The 7500-nt window shown below is 45.3% G+C and overlaps 9 non-coding genes and 11 pseudogenes across 9 annotated transcripts; all 20 read right to left on the reverse strand.

Annotated features, from left to right (window-relative positions):
* Positions 1-280: 280 nt before the first annotated feature.
* Positions 281-389, reverse strand: LOC138459212 (5S ribosomal RNA; annotated as a pseudogene).
* A 106-nt stretch (positions 390-495) lies between these two features.
* Positions 496-614, reverse strand: LOC138461584 (5S ribosomal RNA). Its single transcript, XR_011264198.1, has one exon. It is a non-coding gene; the product is annotated as a 5S ribosomal RNA (ribosomal RNA).
* Positions 615-1068: 454 nt separating this feature from the next.
* Positions 1069-1177, reverse strand: LOC138459865 (5S ribosomal RNA; annotated as a pseudogene).
* Positions 1178-1282: 105 nt separating this feature from the next.
* Positions 1283-1401, reverse strand: LOC138460802 (5S ribosomal RNA). The gene has a single exon (XR_011263465.1). It is a non-coding gene; the product is annotated as a 5S ribosomal RNA (ribosomal RNA).
* Positions 1402-1507: 106 nt separating this feature from the next.
* LOC138456508 (5S ribosomal RNA) lies at positions 1508-1626 on the reverse strand. Its single transcript, XR_011262105.1, has one exon. It is a non-coding gene; the product is annotated as a 5S ribosomal RNA (ribosomal RNA).
* A 106-nt stretch (positions 1627-1732) lies between these two features.
* Positions 1733-1851, reverse strand: LOC138464642 (5S ribosomal RNA). The gene has a single exon (XR_011267219.1). It is a non-coding gene; the product is annotated as a 5S ribosomal RNA (ribosomal RNA).
* A 463-nt stretch (positions 1852-2314) lies between these two features.
* Positions 2315-2423, reverse strand: LOC138457252 (5S ribosomal RNA; annotated as a pseudogene).
* A 106-nt stretch (positions 2424-2529) lies between these two features.
* Positions 2530-2648, reverse strand: LOC138461585 (5S ribosomal RNA). Its single transcript, XR_011264199.1, has one exon. It is a non-coding gene; the product is annotated as a 5S ribosomal RNA (ribosomal RNA).
* A 464-nt stretch (positions 2649-3112) lies between these two features.
* Positions 3113-3221, reverse strand: LOC138459408 (5S ribosomal RNA; annotated as a pseudogene).
* Positions 3222-3326: 105 nt separating this feature from the next.
* Positions 3327-3435, reverse strand: LOC138456179 (5S ribosomal RNA; annotated as a pseudogene).
* A 463-nt stretch (positions 3436-3898) lies between these two features.
* LOC138457253 (5S ribosomal RNA) lies at positions 3899-4007 on the reverse strand (annotated as a pseudogene).
* A 106-nt stretch (positions 4008-4113) lies between these two features.
* Positions 4114-4232, reverse strand: LOC138454367 (5S ribosomal RNA). Its single transcript, XR_011261047.1, has one exon. It is a non-coding gene; the product is annotated as a 5S ribosomal RNA (ribosomal RNA).
* Positions 4233-4695: 463 nt separating this feature from the next.
* LOC138457254 (5S ribosomal RNA) lies at positions 4696-4804 on the reverse strand (annotated as a pseudogene).
* Positions 4805-4910: 106 nt separating this feature from the next.
* LOC138461587 (5S ribosomal RNA) lies at positions 4911-5029 on the reverse strand. Its single transcript, XR_011264201.1, has one exon. It is a non-coding gene; the product is annotated as a 5S ribosomal RNA (ribosomal RNA).
* Positions 5030-5493: 464 nt separating this feature from the next.
* LOC138459409 (5S ribosomal RNA) lies at positions 5494-5602 on the reverse strand (annotated as a pseudogene).
* Positions 5603-5707: 105 nt separating this feature from the next.
* LOC138456180 (5S ribosomal RNA) lies at positions 5708-5816 on the reverse strand (annotated as a pseudogene).
* A 463-nt stretch (positions 5817-6279) lies between these two features.
* Positions 6280-6388, reverse strand: LOC138457255 (5S ribosomal RNA; annotated as a pseudogene).
* Positions 6389-6494: 106 nt separating this feature from the next.
* On the reverse strand, positions 6495-6613 carry LOC138454368 (5S ribosomal RNA). Its single transcript, XR_011261048.1, has one exon. It is a non-coding gene; the product is annotated as a 5S ribosomal RNA (ribosomal RNA).
* Positions 6614-7077: 464 nt separating this feature from the next.
* LOC138459499 (5S ribosomal RNA) lies at positions 7078-7186 on the reverse strand (annotated as a pseudogene).
* A 105-nt stretch (positions 7187-7291) lies between these two features.
* On the reverse strand, positions 7292-7410 carry LOC138455048 (5S ribosomal RNA). The gene has a single exon (XR_011261694.1). It is a non-coding gene; the product is annotated as a 5S ribosomal RNA (ribosomal RNA).
* Positions 7411-7500: the final 90 nt, after the last annotated feature.

Raw genomic sequence — 7500 nt, forward strand, 5'->3', positions numbered from 1 at the left:
GTCTGTTGCAGGGAGGTGGAGAGAACAATCAACACAATAATGGTTTTCTTTCATGCCTCTTGAAGGACTCAATATTCTCTGTACTGCATTACATGTGAAAGTCGATTTATTACCCATGAACACACTACCTGTATGCTAATTCTATGTAAAAAGGTAGCTCCAGCCCTCATGATGTTGTCCAACATTTCCGCTATAAAACGGGATACAATTATTTTGGAAACATACTAAATTTGAAAAATAATTGAGAAGTTGCGCAATTACTAATCATGGAGCACAAAAAAGCCTACAGTACCTGGTATTCCCAGGCAGTCTCCCATCCAGGTACTAACTAGGCCCGATCCTGCTTAGCTTCCGAGATCGGGCGCATTCAGTGTGGTGTGGCCGTAGGCTCTGGGCCTAGTGAGTTTTGTACTTTTAAGCATCTAGTCGGCTAGACCTTGCAGTTTTGAAAGGCAATTGTGAAATGGCTCACTTCCTGAACTTGGAGCACAAAAAAGCCTACAGCACCTGGTATTCCCAGGCGGTCTCCCATCCAGGTACTAACTAGGCCTGACACTGCTTAACTTCCGAGATCAGACGAGATCGGGTGCATTCAGTGTGGTGTGGCCGTAGGCTCTAGGAATGCTAAGAATATTACTCTTATGCATTTGCATTTAGTAAGCTAAGCCATGCAGCCACTTGCAACATGATACCACGCTCATCGCTCGATCAGGCGAGATATATAAGACTGGTGGGCCCATTCAGGACTCCTATGTCTGGTAGGATAACTTTAATTCATCCATCCTGTGTCTGTTGCAGGGAGGTGGAGAGAACAATCAACACAATAATGGTTTTCTTTCATGCCTCTTGAAGGACTCAATATTCTCTGTACTGCATTACATGTGAAAGTCGATTTATTACCCATGAACACACTACCTGTATGCTAATTCTATGTAAAAAGGTAGCTCCAGCCCTCATGATGTTGTCCAACATTTCCGCTATAAAACGGGATACAATTATTTTGGAAACATACCAAATTTGAAAAATAATTGAGAAGTTGCGCAATTACTAATCATGGAGCACAAAAAAAGCCTACAGCACTTGGTATTCCCAGGCAGTCTCCCATCCAGGTACTAACTAGGCCTGACCCTGCTTAGCTTCTGAGATCGGGCGCATTCAGTGTGGTGTGGCCGTAGGCTCTGGGCCTAGTGAGTTTGTACTTTTAAGCATCTAGTCGGCTAGACCTTGCAGTTTTGAAAGGCAATTGTGAAATGGCTCACTTCCTGAACTTGGAGCACAAAAAAGCCTACAGCACCTGGTATTCCCAGGTGGTCTCCCATCCAGGTACTAACTAGGCCCGACACTGCTTAGCTTCCGAGATCAGACGAGATCGGGCGCATTCAGTGTGGTGTGGCCGTAGGCTCAGGGCCTAGTGAGTTTTGTACTTTTAAGCATCTAGTCGGCTAGACCTTGCAGTTTTGAAAGGCAATTGAGAAAGGGCTCACTTCCTGAACTTGGAGTACAAAAAAGCCTACAGCACCTGGTATTCCCAGGCGGTCTCCCATCCAGGTACTAACTAGGCCCGACACTGCTTAGCTTCTGAGATCAGACGAGATCAGGCGCATTCAGTGTGGTGTGGCCGTAGGCTCTGGGCCTAGTGAGTTTTGTACTTTTAAGCATCTAGTCGGCTAGACCTTGCAGTTTTAAAAGGCAATTGAGAAAGGGCTCACTTCCTGAACTTGGAGCACAAAAAAGCCTACAGCACCTGGTATTCCCAGGCGGTCTCCCATCCAGGTACTAACTAGGCCTGATACTGCTTAACTTCCGAGATCAGACGAGATCGGGTGCATTCAGTGTGGTGTGGCCGTAGGCTCTAGGAATGCTAAGAATATTACTCTTATGCATTTGCATTTAGTAAGCTAAGCCATGCAGCCACTTGCAACATGATACCACGCTCATCGCTCGATCAGGCTCGATCAGGCGAGATATATAAGACTGGTGGGCCCATTCAGGACTCCTATGTCTGGTAGGATAACTTTAATTCATCCATCCTGTGTCTGTTGCAGGGAGGTGGAGAGAACAATCAACACAATAATGGTTTTCTTTCATGCCTCTTGAAGGACTCAATATTCTCTGTACTGCATTACATGTGAAAGTCGATTTATTACCCATGAACACACTACCTGTATGCTAATTCTATGTAAAAAGGTAGCTCCAGCCCTCATGATGTTGTCCAACATTTCCGCTATAAAACGGGATACAATTATTTTGGAAACATACCAAATTTGAAAAATAATTGAGAAGTTGCGCAATTACTAATCATGGAGCACAAAAAAGCCTACAGCACCTGGTATTCCCAGGCAGTCTCCCATCCAGGTACTAACTAGGCCCGACCCTGCTTAGCTTCCGAGATCGGGCGCATTCAGTGTGGTGTGGCCGTAGGCTCTGGGCCTAGTGAGTTTTGTACTTTTAAGTATCTAGTCGGCTAGACCTTGCAGTTTTGAAAGGCAATTGTGAAATGGCTCACTTCCTGAACTTGGAGCACAAAAAAGCCTACAGCACCTGGTATTCCCAGGCGGTCTCCCATCCAGGTACTAACTAGGCCTGACACTGCTTAACTTCCGAGATCAGACGAGATCGGGTGCATTCAGTGTGGTGTGGCCGTAGGCTCTAGGAATGCTAAGAATATTACTCTTATGCATTTGCATTTAATAAGCTAAGCCATGCAGCCACTTGCAACATGATACCACGCTCATCGCTCGATCAGGCTCGATCAGGCGAGATATATAAGACTGGTGGGCCCATTCAGGACTCCTATGTCTGGTAGGATAACTTTAATTCATCCATCCTGTGTCTGTTGCAGGGAGGTGGAGAGAACAATCAACACAATAATGGTTTTCTTTCATGCCTCTTGAAGGACTCAATATTCTCTGTACTGCATTACATGTGAAAGTCGATTTATTACCCATGAACACACTACCTGTATGCTAATTCTATGTAAAAAGGTAGCTCCAGCCCTCATGATGTTGTCCAACATTTCCGCTATAAAACGGGATACAATTATTTTGGAAACATACCAAATTTGAAAAATAATTGAGAAGTTGCGCAATTACTAATCATGGAGCACAAAAAAAGCCTACAGCACCTGGTATTCCCAGGCAGTCTCCCATCCAGGTACTAACTAGGCCCGACCCGGCTTAGCTTCTGAGATCGGGCGCATTCAGTGTGGTGTGGCCGTAGGCTCTGGGCCTAGTGAGTTTGTACTTTTAAGCATCTAGTCGGCTAGACCTTGCAGTTTTGAAAGGCAATTGTGAAATGGCTCACTTCCTGAACTTGGAGCACAAAAAAGCCTACAGCACCTGGTATTCCCAGGCGGTCTCCCATCCAGGTACTAACGAGGCCTAACACTGCTTAACTTCCGAGATCGGGTGCATTCAGTGTGGTGTGGCCGTAGGCTCTAGGAATGCTAAGAATATTACTCTTATGCATTTGCATTTAGTAAGCTAAGCCATGCAGCCACTTGCAACATGATACCACGCTCATCGCTCGATCAGGCTCGATCAGGCGAGATATATAAGACTGGTGGGCCCATTCAGGACTCCTATGTCTGGTAGGATAACTTTAATTCATCCATCCTGTGTCTGTTGCAGGGAGGTGGAGAGAACAATCAACACAATAATGGTTTTCTTTCATGCCTCTTGAAGGACTCAATATTCTCTGTACTGCATTACATGTGAAAGTCGATTTATTACCCATGAACACACTACCTGTATGCTAATTCTATGTAAAAAGGTAGCTCCAGCCCTCATGATGTTGTCCAACATTTCCGCTATAAAACGGGATACAATTATTTTGGAAACATACCAAATTTGAAAAATAATTGAGAAGTTGCGCAATTACTAATCATGGAGCACAAAAAAGCCTACAGCACCTGGTATTCCCAGGCAGTCTCCCATCCAGGTACTAACTAGGCCCGACCCTGCTTAGCTTCCGAGATCGGGCGCATTCAGTGTGGTGTGGCCGTAGGCTCTGGGCCTAGTGAGTTTTGTACTTTTAAGCATCTAGTCGGCTAGACCTTGCAGTTTTGAAAGGCAATTGTGAAATGGCTCACTTCCTGAACTTGGAGCACAAAAAAGCCTACAGCACCTGGTATTCCCAGGCGGTCTCCCATCCAGGTACTAACTAGGCTTGACACTGCTTAACTTCCGAGATCAGACGAGATCGGGTGCATTCAATGTGGTGTGGCCGTAGGCTCTAGGAATGCTAAGAATATTACTCTTATGCATTTGCATTTAGTAAGCTAAGCCATGCAGCCACTTGCAACATGATACCACGCTCATCGCTCGATCAGGCTCGATCAGGCGAGATATATAAGACTGGTGGGCCCATTCAGGACTCCTATGTCTGGTAGGATAACTTTAATTCATCCATCCTGTGTCTGTTGCAGGGAGGTGGAGAGAACAATCAACACAATAATGGTTTTCTTTCATGCCTCTTGAAGGACTCAATATTCTCTGTACTGCATTACATGTGAAAGTCGATTCATTACCCATGAACACACTACCTGTATGCTAATTCTATGTAAAAAGGTAGCTCCAGCCCTCATGATGTTGTCCAACATTTCCGCTATAAAACGGGATACAATTATTTTGGAAACATACCAAATTTGAAAAATAATTGAGAAGTTGCGCAATTACTAATCATGGAGCACAAAAAAGCCTACAGCACCTGGTATTCCCAGGCAGTCTCCCATCCAGGTACTAACTAGGCCCGACCCTGCTTAGCTTCCGAGATCGGGCGCATTCAGTGTGGTGTGGCCGTAGGCTCTGGGCCTAGTGAGTTTTGTACTTTTAAGTATCTAGTCGGCTAGACCTTGCAGTTTTGAAAGGCAATTGTGAAATGGCTCACTTCCTGAACTTGGAGCACAAAAAAGCCTACAGCACCTGGTATTCCCAGGCGGTCTCCCATCCAGGTACTAACTAGGCCTGACACTGCTTAACTTCCGAGATCAGACGAGATCGGGTGCATTCAGTGTGGTGTGGCCGTAGGCTCTAGGAATGCTAAGAATATTACTCTTATGCATTTGCATTTAATAAGCTAAGCCATGCAGCCACTTGCAACATGATACCACGCTCATCGCTCGATCAGGCTCGATCAGGCGAGATATATAAGACTGGTGGGCCCATTCAGGACTCCTATGTCTGGTAGGATAACTTTAATTCATCCATCCTGTGTCTGTTGCAGGGAGGTGGAGAGAACAATCAACACAATAATGGTTTTCTTTCATGCCTCTTGAAGGACTCAATATTCTCTGTACTGCATTACATGTGAAAGTCGATTTATTACCCATGAACACACTACCTGTATGCTAATTCTATGTAAAAAGGTAGCTCCAGCCCTCATGATGTTGTCCAACATTTCCGCTATAAAACGGGATACAATTATTTTGGAAACATACCAAATTTGAAAAATAATTGAGAAGTTGCGCAATTACTAATCATGGAGCACAAAAAAAGCCTACAGCACCTGGTATTCCCAGGCAGTCTCCCATCCAGGTACTAACTAGGCCCGACCCGGCTTAGCTTCTGAGATCGGGCGCATTCAGTGTGGTGTGGCCGTAGGCTCTGGGCCTAGTGAGTTTGTACTTTTAAGCATCTAGTCGGCTAGACCTTGCAGTTTTGAAAGGCAATTGTGAAATGGCTCACTTCCTGAACTTGGAGCACAAAAAAGCCTACAGCACCTGGTATTCCCAGGCGGTCTCCCATCCAGGTACTAACGAGGCCTAACACTGCTTAACTTCCGAGATCGGGTGCATTCAGTGTGGTGTGGCCGTAGGCTCTAGGAATGCTAAGAATATTACTCTTATGCATTTGCATTTAGTAAGCTAAGCCATGCAGCCACTTGCAACATGATACCACGCTCATCGCTCGATCAGGCTCGATCAGGCGAGATATATAAGACTGGTGGGCCCATTCAGGACTCCTATGTCTGGTAGGATAACTTTAATTCATCCATCCTGTGTCTGTTGCAGGGAGGTGGAGAGAACAATCAACACAATAATGGTTTTCTTTCATGCCTCTTGAAGGACTCAATATTCTCTGTACTGCATTACATGTGAAAGTCGATTTATTACCCATGAACACACTACCTGTATGCTAATTCTATGTAAAAAGGTAGCTCCAGCCCTCATGATGTTGTCCAACATTTCCGCTATAAAACGGGATACAATTATTTTGGAAACATACCAAATTTGAAAAATAATTGAGAAGTTGCGCAATTACTAATCATGGAGCACAAAAAAGCCTACAGCACCTGGTATTCCCAGGCAGTCTCCCATCCAGGTACTAACTAGGCCCGACCCTGCTTAGCTTCCGAGATCGGGCGCATTCAGTGTGGTGTGGCCGTAGGCTCTGGGCCTAGTGAGTTTTGTACTTTTAAGCATCTAGTCGGCTAGACCTTGCAGTTTTGAAAGGCAATTGTGAAATGGCTCACTTCCTGAACTTGGAGCACAAAAAAGCCTACAGCACCTGGTATTCCCAGGCGGTCTCCCATCCAGGTACTAACTAGGCTTGACACTGCTTAACTTCCGAGATCAGACGAGATCGGGTGCATTCAATGTGGTGTGGCCGTAGGCTCTAGGAATGCTAAGAATATTACTCTTATGCATTTGCATTTAGTAAGCTAAGCCATGCAGCCACTTGCAACATGATACCACGCTCATCGCTCGATCAGGCTCGATCAGGCGAGATATATAAGACTGGTGGGCCCATTCAGGACTCCTATGTCTGGTAGGATAACTTTAATTCATCCATCCTGTGTCTGTTGCAGGGAGGTGGAGAGAACAATCAACACAATAATGGTTTTCTTTCATGCCTCTTGAAGGACTCAATATTCTCTGTACTGCATTACATGTGAAAGTCGATTTATTACCCATGAACACACTACCTGTATGCTAATTCTATGTAAAAAGGTAGCTCCAGCCCTCATGATGTTGTCCAACATTTCCGCTATAAAACGGGATACAATTATTTTGGAAACATACCAAATTTGAAAAATAATTGAGAAGTTGCGCAATTACTAATCATGGAGCACAAAAAAAGCCTACAGCACCTGGTATTCCCAGGCAGTCTCCCATCCAGGTACTAACTAGGGCCGACCCTGCTTAGCTTCTGAGATCGGGCGCATTCAGTGTGGTGTGGCCGTAGGCTCTGGGCCTAGTGAGTTTGTACTTTTAAGCATCTAGTCGGCTAGACCTTGCAGTTTTGAAAGGCAATTGTGAAATGGCTCACTTCCTGAACTTGGAGCACAAAAAAGCCTACAGCACCTGGTATTCCCAGGTGGTCTCCCATCCAGATACTAACTAGGCCCAACACTGCTTAGATTCCGAGATCAGACAAGATCGGGCGCATTCAGTGTGGTGTGGCCGTAGGCTCTGGGCCTAGTGAGTTTTGTACTTTTAAGCATCTAGTCGGCTAGACCTTGCAGTTTTGAAAGGCAATTGAGAAAGGGCTCACTTCCTGA

The sequence above is a fragment of the Ambystoma mexicanum genome, chromosome 4p (genome assembly GCF_040938575.1).
Source record: "Ambystoma mexicanum isolate Mex_15411 chromosome 4p, UKY_AmexF1_1, whole genome shotgun sequence".
In the NCBI taxonomy this organism is placed as follows: domain Eukaryota; kingdom Metazoa; phylum Chordata; class Amphibia; order Caudata; family Ambystomatidae; genus Ambystoma; species Ambystoma mexicanum.